This window comes from Diadema antillarum, unplaced genomic scaffold, assembly GCF_040938485.1.
Source record: "Diadema antillarum isolate AM-2024a unplaced genomic scaffold, OU_Dant_1.0 seq00000069_RagTag, whole genome shotgun sequence".
Classification (NCBI taxonomy): Eukaryota; Metazoa; Echinodermata; class Echinoidea; order Diadematoida; family Diadematidae; genus Diadema; species Diadema antillarum.
Genome location: NW_027271168.1, coordinates 2014845 through 2028134, shown reverse-complemented (window position 1 = coordinate 2028134; position 13290 = coordinate 2014845). Strand labels below are relative to the sequence as shown.

The window sequence follows — 13290 nt, the reverse complement described above, 5'->3', positions numbered from 1 at the left end:
CATCTCATCTCAGCTGAAGAAAATGATGCAAACCATGTAGGCTTTCCAAGTTGTCTAACCATTGCTAATACATCTTTCTGCGTAGATTGCCAGTATGGAGGTGTTCCCCGTATTTGTTTCAGAAATTTGTATCCTTTATTCGAATCCAGTATCTCATGAAGTTTTCTTGTATCTTTTAGATCTGAACATTGCATCGATACGGGATTATCTATTTCCTCTGAGCTTTTTCTGAGAGCTATAGAAACATTAGAAAGTATTTGTTGCAGTTCATATATACACTGAGCATAAAATATATATTCTGTATTTTTTGCAAATCTGTTGTCTACATGCATCAGGCGATTATGTAAATAACGACCAAGTGTTACTTCAGTGTACCTGGTATCATGAAATGTTGGCTGGCCAGTTGGAAATAGAGCAGGAAAACATTTTGCCTCATTACTCTTATCCATCAACAGCGATACAGGACTATTCTTTTCACAAGGTGCACAACATATAATATCATCGAAAAACTGATCAAGCACTTCCTGCCTCATATCAACCTTCTGTAAACATGTGTCCAACTGAATACCTTGTAATCGTCCATCTTGATCATCCTCTATATCATCGTCATCGTCATCATCATTAGTTTCATTTGAATTCAATGGTTTAACACAAGCTGCTTGGCTATTTTTCTCTGATAAATCAGAGCTCCATTCATTATCTATAGCAATATCAGAATACCACTTATTATTTTTCCTCAAATATTTCAATGCAGCTAGCACATTCTTTTTCTTGACAAATTGATATTCATAATATCCTTTATATGACAGTTTCCTCTTCAATTTTACACGAATAAATTGATCATCAGTCTCTGGTCGAGGTAATATCTTTACAGTTTCATCTGTGCGTGAAGGTACACAAACTGTTGGGCCATGTACTCCATATTGTCCTCCTTTAGGCAGGTTCAAAATTTTCATAAATGGAATGTTTAGTGCAATCAAATGCGTTTCCAACTGATTCAGATTTCCAAGTTCTGCAGGAATAGCATGTAATTCTAAATTATTTCTGCTAGCTTCAGCAGGCATATTACCAGCTAATAATTTCCTGTGGCAAGTGTAACAAATCCATAAAGAATTTCTTGGTGACTTTACTATTTGACAGTCAACATCACAGTCATCACTGCATGTATGCAAGTACTCCTCTTTTAAGCATTTCGTATCATTATATTTTGCTTTTGTGCACTTCAATACTTGATTTTTGAATAATAATTTCAAACATACACAACATACATATTCAGGGCCATGTGAAACAATTTCCCTAAATTTTTTCAAAACATGATCACAATTTCTCATATCAATTTTCTCTTGCTTTTTTCGTTTCACGTTTCTTATTGCAACTTGCTGTCTGTACACAGAATTTGTCTTGTACTTAATCTTAGCAACTTTTCTCATAATTTTCTTATATCTTTCCCTGAATATAATATTGTTATGATAATTAGCTTTCTTAATTTTCTTTAGCCTCTCTCTGAATGAAGCACTGCTGTGATATCTAGCTTTCTTAATTTTCTTAACCCTCACTCTGAATAAAGCATTGCTGTGATATCTAGCTTTCCTTAGTTTCTTAAGCCTTTCTCTGAATGAAGCATTGCTGTGATATCAGTTTCTTAAGCCTTTCTCTGAATGAAGCATTGCTGTGATATTTAACTTTCCTCAGTTTCTTGAGCCTTTCTCTGAATGAAGCATTGTTGTGATATCTAGCTTTCCTCAGTCTCTTAAGCCACTCTCTATATAAAACATTGCTTCCATAGTTAAATTTTCTCATTTTCTTCAGCTTTTCCCTGAATGAAGCATTGTTTTGATATCTACCTTTCATGTGTGTACTCATTGCTTTCTTCACATTTTCTCTGTAAGTGGGATCCAAGGTGTACTTGTCTTTTTGTCTCTTCTTAATTTTGTTTTTCTTTTCTAACCTGTAAGGTATATCTGTTTGATATTTTACTTTTTCTGCAGCTGCTTTTTTAACTTTGCGGAATGGAAAAGACTGATCATTTGAAAAAATTTCTGTTTCTAACTGCTTTTCCTCATTTTTTTTCTTCTCTCTTTGTGCTCTCATTTGATCTCTATTTTTTTGTCTGGTAGTATTAGCACTACGTTTTTTTCTTCGTTTTTTCCTTTTCGTAGTTTGCATAGTAGTATTAACGTCTTCAGATTCTTCAGTGTGCCTACTCCGTTTAACTGCAGGTTCCATGTCATCGTCTAATACTTCATCGTTCAATACACTGAGATGGCAATCACTGACAGGTTTTGTAACTTTCCTCTTTGTTGTAAGTTTTCCCTTTCTTGTCACAGGTGTTTCCAAATCAGTAATGTTTTGTGGTCTTGACAAATTTTGGCATGAACTTGATGTTTGGAAACTTGGAAACACAGATTCTACAACATCGTAATGATTGCCATTTGTGTGTTGCAAGTAAATACCTCTTTGTGATGTAATTATTCCAAACTGAAGTTTGCTTGCACCAAATAAACTCCATTTTGAACAGTTTTCTTCATATATATAAACATCAGTATCTAGTAGATTTGATAAGGCCATTATTTCCAATTCTGTAGCCCATGTGCCATTGTTGAATACTCTTTCCTTTGAAATGTATTTTACAACATCTGTGTATCCCGATCTTAAAAGGCTTACATAATCTTGCTTATTTTGTAAAATATGCTTAACTACTGCTTTTCGAACATCACGGTGTGAATCTTCCTTGCCACATGTGACATATGATATAGCTCTGTAAAAGCAATTTCCATCACCAGTAATTCTATACATAGTCAATGGTTGTGACAGAATAGTAATATCATCGTTTTCTACCATATCCTTTTGTATATCAGTACTGCTACATTTGTCATTAACCCTTATATCTAATTTGCAACAAAACTTCTCTCTATCAGATTTATTCACTGGACTGTACTTGAGATTAATACTTTTTATTTCTCCCACTTGTTTCACCTCGGATGCATCAATGTCAGCATTTACTGTCTGTTCACATGTGTTTTGTAATGGAATTTGTGCCTCTTGCAGGTTTGCCACCATTATTTGTTTTGATGTCATTTTCCTCATTCTAACACTGCATTTCTTTAATGTTAGGGTTTTAATAATTTTAGGTGATAAATCATGACTTTCCTTCTTGTTTTCTACACTTGTATCTAAATTTACAGGAAATACAGGTAATTTCTCATCCAAAGTACTAGACAGAACAGTAGTTACACTTTCCACTACGTCAAAATGATTGCCTCCAGTGAACAGAATATATATGCCTCTCTCAGTTGTTACTTTGTTGTAGTATCCAGGTTTCCTTGCAGACAGTATTTGCCAATTTTCTGTTCGATCATCATACACATATATATCACGATCTAGCATATGTGCCATTGAACTAATATCAGTGTGACCAGCCCATGTTCCTAAATCCATCAATTTCTCTTGAAGCACAAAATCCCTGACACTCTGATATTTCATTGTGTCTATTATACTTTTAAATAAATCACCCTTTTCCAGTAAATGTGCCACATTGGATTTCCTGAGTATGAAATGGTTTCTTTCGCTGCCAGTAACCACATGAGCAATACTTCTGTAAAAGCAGTTGCCATCACCCATAACTCTCATGATATTTACAGGTTTCCCAATATACAAACTTTCATTTCTATCCTCCATTGATTCATTGGCAGTACCACTGTAACTGATATTCAATTTATTGCACAAAGACTGCTTGTCTACGTACGTAATCGGCACAAATTTGAAATTTTGATCTCTTCTTTCTGTTGTCTTCTCAACTGAAACAAATTCAACTTCATTCTCATTTCCATGTTCATCACTGTTTACAATTACTCTGTTTTTCTTTGTTTCATTTTGAGTCTTACAGCTATCACTGTTAATTCCTTTAACATGATCACAATGTTTTGAAATGTTGCTACTTTGATCATTTGTATTCCTACATGCAGTATTCACTGAGTTTGATCTCTTGGAGCCACTAGTTGTCAATGCATTTTTCTTAGAATTGGATTCTAATGCCAGACCGGTAAGTTCAAACTGAGTAGTACGTAAATCACATGCCATTGATTTTGCCAAATTCAAACAGTGTACCTGTATACCTTGCCATGATGAAATGCTAAGCAAGACACTGCATCCATCTTGTACCAAGTATCCATCATGACTTCTGGAATGAGAATCAAATACATAATAACCGTTGTCATGTGTAATGATTGCAAATGTACTCTCAGCAAAATTCATAAGACATGCATCATATCTGCACAGTTCTTGTTCTAAGGCTTGGCTCAATGACAAAGCACCAAAATTTGACAAATTGTTTTGATTTCCATCCAACACACCATATTTTGATTCAGCATAGGTTATTTGAAAGTTTTCATTTAGAATATGAAGTTCCTTGGGTAATTCATCTATCATTACAAGCTCTTCATTCAGTGGTGAATCCTTCTTTATGTAATAATACAACTCATTCCCAAGTATCAGAATCTGATCAAGATCACGAGATCTCATTTCGATTCCATTCTTTGTTTGGGTGTAGAGAACTGCCACAAGGGAATTACATGCACATTGTTTGCCAGCAGTATAACCAAATCGTTGATCACCTTGATTAAAATTTCCTTGTGCGATTGTTTTGGTCATAGGATATGATTGCCTTCTACCACATTCAGAACTTGAGAGTGAAACAGGCTTACAGACACATTCTTCAGTCTCTAAATCATTTGCAGCTGGTTCATCATCTAATTTAAGTACTGTCGATTCCTGAACATCATATGAATTATGGTGGTCAGCACTTTTTGCAGAATCATCATTCGTTACTATGCAATCAGATGAATTACTAGTTTTTTCACGTTCACGCAGGAATATTGATTCACTACAAACTTGAACACACATGTTTTGTGTACCTGAAACAGGTCTGTGACATGGAGAGTGAACATTTACATTTGTAGTAGAATTCACAGAGAACAATTCCTTCACTGATATTTGACTGTCACCTTCAACATCTTTTGTTTCACAATAACATGGGTTTAGTTCATGCACATTGTGGATTCTGTCACATTTCACTTTGGACATATCATTCGAGCCTGTGTTATCTCTACTTGTGTAATTACTGTCCTCATGGTCAGATATTTCATTCTTACACAACTTTTCATTCTTTGCTGCATGATCTCCTTCAGGAATGTCATGTTTCACCTTTTCATTAATACGCACCTGTGAGTCAGCATTTTTAACCTGTGGCACACTTTGTTTGTTGCGGATCTTCGTGAAACGACCTTTCTTTCTTGGTTGCCGTGCATTTCCACCTCCATAGAGCATGGTCACATCCCAAAGTTCTTTTTCAATGTCTGTGGAAGGGACAGAGGCGAATGATGTAGTCTGATCACCATTCAATACGCAACATTCATTAGTCATATTCGGAGTGCTTTTAGCCACATCAGCCCAACTTCTCTGTGTTTTTGCATACATTTGCTCAGTGTGTTTTGCCATAACATGGGGTGACTGAACACACTTTGAATATACATTCAACACAGATTCAGTATATGCCTGCAGACTATCATTTCGTTCTGTGTCCAAGTTTGCATTCACATTTCGCTTCACGAGTTTACCAGGTTCTTTTTGCCTTGTTTCTACTTTTGATTTCTTGCCCTTGCTGGTCTTGGCTCTTCTCTGTTTTTCAAGATAGTACCCTTTCATTGCTTTGCCAATGTAGGTCACACCAGGTTGGAGAATCACACCATTTACTGATCTCACTGAACTCTTGTTATTGGTCTTGGTCTTGGGATTGTCAGTCATTGTTTGGGATGTTGTCACTTTTCTCTTCTCATTCATTTTTGTCTTCCTTGATTTCACAGTTGTCCAACCATCAACTGCAGTTTCTAATGGTTGAAATTGCCTCCTAGTGAGATTTGTAATGAATGTCGAATCTGATTCATCTCTGTCACAATTTGCTCTTTCCTCCACACGCACATTTGTCATTTCTAGAACTCCAAGTTTGTTCTTTCTTTTCACATACCTTTTTTTCAGCCTCTTGGTTGGCTTCTTTCTCTGGATGCTCTTGCATGATGAATGTGAAACATCAACATCTAAATCTTCATCACCAAGGTCTTCGAGAAGCTCATATCTATTGAAATGACAGGGAATGCCAATTTTGTCAAAGATGCGATGTGCAATATTATTGCTTCCACATGCTGCACATATCCAAATCAACCTTGCATCACACATTCTAGCCTCATGACAAATAGTTCCTGTACACATCACATGAAACTGCTTGCCACAATCCTCACAAAGTACTCTGCTATCATTTTCATTGATCACATTGCAACATGCATCACATTCACTGACCTCTAGATTTCTCATCAAGTCACAACTATGGAGGATATCTAGGATATCACCAATAATATCTTTGAATTCACTTGCTTCCATTGTCAAACCACAGGGCTTCAAATCTTTGAAAACATATGGTACCTATATAATCAAATAAAAGTATATCAATCGACTGTTCAAACAATAGTTACATTCCTTAAATCACTATACTTATATGAATCACATCTACTCCACTAGTACTGTGATTGATAACAAAATTGTCGAATTGAACTGCTTTGAAAGTTGTAATAATGTATGTGAACAGCACTGTATTCCACTGCACAATGTGTACTTCCAGAAGGTGGACACCGATTCTTGTTTCTACCAATAGGTGGCGCTATTTGTGCGATGTATTTGTTGTTTAATTTGTTTCTACCAACAGGTGGCGCTCTTTTTCTGTTATGTGCTTCAATTCCTACTTATGGAAAAGCTATGCCAATTTCCTTTTATGATATCAGCCTACACGTATTTCAGCTATTATGACGTTATATTTGGAAAACCGCCTTTATCTTGAGATTATGCTCTTTCCAATAAAGGTTTAAAGTTAACCAATTATGCTTTTGTCTTTACTGCACAATAATTAGTCTCCCTTATGCTTTTCTCTTAGGATAGAGCTTTTTGCAACAAAAAAATCAATTTCACCAATTATTCTGTCTTCACTGACAATTATTTTAAGCCTGCAAATAAAAGAAACTGTAATGTTTCTCTCTTGAGATAATTTCTTTCACAATAAAGGTATGTCTTTTACTAATTGTGCTTTTGTTTTCACAGCCCAATAATCATAAATAACCGTTGAAGGTGCAATATTATTGTCTCTCCCTTCGTTTACTATGTAACTAGAAAGCTTTTGTCTGAAGACGGCGCTCTTCAATTATTTTTTTACCCTATTAACAATTATCTAACATTCAAGACTCAAGATATCGGATTATATTTATACTTAAAACTATGAGTATACTTCTCGCCTCATAAAATTGCTTCTCACACTTTTAACAATTCCTTCAAAATTTCAACACCTTATTATTACTCTTGTCAACTGTAGTTGAATTATTTGCTGGAACTTTCAATGCAGAATATATCAAATATGAAACAATCCTTGAAGGTGCAATATTGTCTACCCCAATAACATTTACAACGCAACTATAATGCTTTTGTCTTAAGATGGCACTCTTTAATAACCTTTCACTGTGTATTCTGGACTCTAAAACACCTTTTCTCAAATTAACTGTTTCTATTTTCAAATTCTCAGCAATCTTCTCACCTACTCTACAACAATTCTCTTTTCAGTATTTAACTATCCTTTTAAAGAATACACTCTTTCATTCAAACACTCCTTAAAACTCTGTTATTGTTTAATTTTTACTCTTTTTTTCATCAACTCTCACTCTTCCTCTCTTTAATTTTACTTTTTTTCTCTTTGACTCTTTCAAACTCTTTCTGTCTCTGATTCTGAAACTTTCTCTCCTTCTGATACTGTCTTATTCTCATGCACTCTGAAGTTTTCTGTTCTCAGCTTTCTTCAAGTTCAAGTTTAGGTATTTCACGTAAAGTTCAAGTTCAAGTGTTTCAGGTAAAGTTCAAGTTAAGGTATTTCAGGTAAAGTTCAGGTATTTCAGGTATATTTCAGATATTTCAGGGATGAGTCCGTGAATTCCAGGATGAATTTCCAGATGTAATCTCAGTGAATATTCAATGAATATTCAACGATGAAGGTGAAATGGTATGAGATGAAATGTAGGATGAAGATGATTCAACAAATGACAAACACAAACACAAACGTACTTCAACAAACACCAACAAAAACCTCCTTCCAGGGCAACCAGTACCTGCAGAAAGAAAAGAAAAGAAAAAAAATCAAATATTACAACAATACCTGCACAGTGAACACTCATTAAAATTAACACTGGTGTAATAAAGTTCACTATAACAAGGTAATTTTTTGTGGTCCTAGATTGTAGTTTTCATTTGTGTTGTATTATTTTTGTAACCATGGTATAACAAGGTTTCATTATAACAGGCACATTTTTCTGGTCCTGAGGACCTCATGTTAAGGAGAGACCACTAATAATGTAAAGTACACATATTCTGAAAATACATACCTGAGAGGAATATGAGGTACAACACCCAAATTTTTCATACAAATCTTTGTGAAATTATTTAACTGCTCCTGCAATCTAAAACAATTCTTTTAAAAAAGGAAAACCATCCTTTAAACTTATAATCTTGCTTTACAACACATTTTTCACTGTGCACACATATACAGGGAAACCCTGTTGTTATAACACAGTCAGTGGGACCATAATATTTTCCTCATTCTAACCAGCATCTTGTTATAAATGTATGCATCTGCACTACCAATACTTTAACACAACCATACAATGCTAGTGCAATTTTGCACCATGGTGATGACTGATAAAATAGAAGCACAACTAGTGCACGCTCAGCACACTAGAACACCACTTGAATGAAGTCATTCTGTGCTTTACTCCACCTCTCATCAGTTCAAAACTGCCATATTACTCAGTTAAAAATACTGGTATCTGACAATAGTCTACAAAATCACAACTCCTGCCAAAACACCTGTGCCTACTGGCAGTGCAAAATAACTTTCCCCACTAAAGAATATAATTGCCTCAGCACCATTAATTTTATTCAACACCAACAATTATTCACTTTCATTGCACAACGCCACTTACATAAGCCACCAATGTCTTTAGCACTATTTTGAATAAACCATGCGAAACCCAAGGCAGTCACACATTGTGCTGATGACTGAAGAAATAGAGCACAACAGCGGCACATACATGACTGTCTGCACCACTCAATTAATGTCACTGTTTGTTTTATTCTGTCTTTCATCAGCCCACTGCTAAACTGCAATACTATCCTTAGTGCATTACAAATGTAGAAAAACCCCACTATATGGACCCAAACACAGCGACACACCCCTAACGAGATTTTACTGGTCCCATTTTCATTTGCACATAAAATGGCAAACAGACGCAAACAAATATAACGAGACACCAGTTTCAACATAACGAAGGGAAAATTGCAATCCCATCGACCTCGTTATGACATGGTATCCCTGTACTGGTGTCCTTGCAATACACTACTCAATTCCACTCCTGTTGAAAAAAGAAAAAAGAAAAAAGAAAAAAAAAACACCATCTGCCTCTACAGCATTCAAAGCAAATGGCATTGTGCAATAAGCAATATTTAAAAGTCATCGTGCTACAGTGAATACTAGTAATTGGACACAACACACTTTACCACTTTGCTCTGGCCAAGGTCCTCCACAGATCCCAATGATGCTTTGTGCACCAGGAATTCTGGAATTCAGGAAACCTGAAGCGAAAAAGGTATCATTTTATCAAGCAACAAAATATGCAAGATTTTCTTTTTTTTTAAATAAAATATGCAAAAATTGTTGTTGTTTCTATAACATAAGAATAATCAATACATAACATTGCAGCACCATATGTTTAGAATTGACACAAACTGTTACATCACCATCGACGTTTCATAACAGACTTATGGATTAGAAATTATGAGCCATTACACAAACGCAGAGTAGCAGCACAACATTGAGCCCAAAATTTGCTGACCCCTGTCTGTGACTTCTCCCTTGTACTGACCTTCAACTCTCCAAGGGTCATATACTATCTAAGTTTTGCCACAAATGGAACACCAATCAAAACTTAACAGCCGTAAAAAAAAATGCATCAAAAAAAACATTGGCCCCTAAAATTTCATTTATCCACACATGTCACTCACAACGCACATAAAACCTTACTGCATGACATGCGTCATACCTAGAAGATATCTTCCATTCAAGCCTCTACAGCATCTTCACATTTGACCCTCTAAAAAGCACTTACAGATCCAATGATTAAGATTTTGTGAGTCTGACATCCTTTAAACTAAAGCAGGCCAACAACTTTTTTCATTCTCCATTTTGAGACCCTTAATATGAAATGATACCCTTCTGCTAAGTCTTCTATTTTCTTTTGAACAGTTTTGCACAATAGCCAGAAAAGGTTTATGCTCAACCCAATCTGTTGTCTGACACGACAAGGGAAAAATTCTAAACTCACCACCTCAACTTACCATACTCCATACTTGCCCACTTCAGTCTTCAGACTGTCCCATAATCTATATATTCCTCTTTTTATGTGCAAACAATTAATAGCACCAACAATTCAAAACTAGAAATCCATAAGCATAAACTCTAGGCCTAGATTTCTGTAACAACATGAGTGATAAACTGAAGTATGCCAATTTGGCCTAACATAGATTATATAACAGTAGAGCTTTGAGTCAAACACAATATCCATCTGTCTGGACAAGACTAGACACAGAGTTAAGAACTAATGTTACTTTCCAGCATTACCAACAAGGTAAAAGCGGAGGCAGTCTTTGCTGTATACACTTTATACTGTGGCGAAGGTGTTGGTGGCTAGCGCTGGTTCCAGTTACCACCACCAGTGATAGCAAAACTGAAAATAGAAGAGAAATAGACAACACAGTCAGAAACTTTCATGAATATTACACCAGACAGTAGTCAAAAGATGTGCAGAACTTAACAGAGACCATAGAAGGCAACACTATTCATTCATAAAAAGAGGCCAAACTCTCACAATTTCACATGCAAACAAAGGTAGCACACCATGGAGCCCCACATGGAGCCCACCAATGGTGGTCATCTTAGTAACAATAGCGCAAACTTCTTAACATACGAATCTATGGAGTTAACTGTGACTTTCATTCTGATTCATGTTCATCATTGATAGGAAGCACGCACACGCACACAGCACAGAAACCAAATTGTGCTTTAATTAGACCTCAAATTATCAGCAAAACTGCTAACCCCGTCGCAGGGCGCTGTAACGTATTTGTCCGTATGGGGTTGCTGCTGCGGTTACAAAACTGCCAAAAGCATATCGGTAATCACTTGTCAATGCGTTAAAATTTTTTTTGAAGTAGAACCCTAACATGTTAGGCCTAACGCCACTTACTCTTCAATCTGTAAAATTAGTCCTTCAAAGTTTGTTTGAGCCGACAAAACCATCCATCTCTTTCTCTCTAACACTTTTACAGTTAACAGTTCACACTCTCAGTGAAGTTAGTTAGCTCAACACAAAAAGTCAAGCTTGTGTTGTGACGTGCAATTGTGGGACTGCATATTGGAAAATAAATGATTTTTCTTCAATTACATTTCATGAATAAACAGGAATGATACTTCTGTATGACAAAACAAGGTCCTAGGGACCAAAGTACATTTCTTCCCCTGCATGCCCCCTAAAAAAGCGTAAAATGAAAGGGAGGCAGGAACCACCGTTACATAGCAATGTAAAATACGCCCTCTATTGGTCGTGGTGTTAGCTATTGGTAAATGGCATCCGCATTTCGCCCAGAAGCGAATCACGGGCCCTCTTAGTCAACGTCAACTCTAATTACGTATGTTCAATCATGATATGGCTCACACCATGCCCATTCAGGTAACACGGTCTAACGTTAGAACCTACGCAACTTCTTGATGCTCTGACATTTTACTAGTAAACGCACGGATGTACGCACTACAACAGCTTACAGAATAGAATAGACTCTAGGGCCTGAACTGTGGTGCATACGATGAGCTGAGGCCAGCGATACTACTGTACTACTGATAAGACTCTAACGTTTAACGCATAGATTTGTCACTAACAGCATAACGACAACACACATGAAATTTTGTTCTAAAAACCCAAACATCTGCGTTTAGGCATTCCTGCGTTTACAGACTAATACCTACCTGGTACTCGAACACAAACAGATCGAACTGTCAGTCTCAAACAAAGGTCTTGTCTTAAAAAGTAGTCGTATTTGTGAGCCTGTCGCTGCACTGTCACGCAATAGCTGACGTAATGCAAAATGTTCACATAATCAACATAGACGTTAGACCCACTGCGGGTGCAGAGTCGCATATCGCACCGCGACCGAAAGAGCATGGAAGCGCACGCGTGCGCTTCTATACTCTTTGGCACGTACACACACTTTAAGCAAGGAGGTACAGTGGAAACTCGATATAACGAGATGGTCGGGACCGAGTCATTTTCCTCGTTATAGCCGATATCTCGTTATATCAGTAGGCATAAAAGAAGGCATAAAATAAAGACATTAATTTGCACATATGGGACTACCCATTATATTTCAATCAATACTGATAACTTGATATTGTGTGTGAGGGAATTACTCACCTTTATGGGTAAGAAGATGTTTTTCGCCAAGGAAATCCAATATCAAGAATGTGTTTCTTATTAATTGTAGATGTTTGAATTTGTAAATTTATATAGCTTGCGATTGTATCAAGATCGTCTGTGGATTGGTATGTGGTTATCGTATGGGTGTGTGTTGTGTGGAAAACTTGAATATGGTCTGCACAATGCTGTGAGTGTATGTGACACATTCTGTATGTACATTATGACTGCGTGTGTGTGAAGACGGGGAATTCCCTAAGTAGAAGGCCAATCACAGCATCAGATTGCCTCACACCTACTAAACGTCATGATGATGTCATGTATACATATGGCCGTCCCACCACATTTTCTGCATGTATCAGTGTGCGTGCACACACACACGTCACACGTACAACATGCAGAGCTAGCTGGAGAGCACTGAAGAAAATGATTATGTGTGTACAAGACAGTTTTTGGCGCATCAAGCTTTACAATCTCGGAAGATGATAGCACAGGCGAAGTAAAGCTTTACCGAAGGCATTTTGCTTTACCTCGCTATAGCAGGTTTGATTTACTATGTTTTTCTTTGTTTGGAAGTCACAAAATTTATCTCGTTATAGCAGTTATTTCGTTATAGCCGATCTCGCTATAAGAGTAGCATTTTACATAGACTTGTGTGGAAGGAAATTTGGGACCGAGAAAATTT

The 13290-nt window shown here is 36.5% G+C and overlaps 1 long non-coding RNA gene across 2 annotated transcripts; it reads right to left on the bottom strand.

Moving 5' to 3' along the window:
• Positions 1–3034: 3034 nt before the first annotated feature.
• Positions 3035–12281, bottom strand: LOC139725989 (uncharacterized). Of its 2 annotated transcripts, XR_011710578.1 has the most exons (6): positions 12161–12281; positions 10760–10865; positions 9640–9714; positions 8152–8195; positions 5221–6130; positions 3035–4180 (listed from the first exon to the last, which is right to left on the bottom strand). It is a non-coding gene; the product is annotated as an uncharacterized lncRNA (long non-coding RNA). The 2 variants fall into 2 exon arrangements; XR_011710577.1 differs by having other exon boundaries at positions 3035–6130.
• Between the last annotated feature and the right edge of the window lie 1009 nt (positions 12282–13290).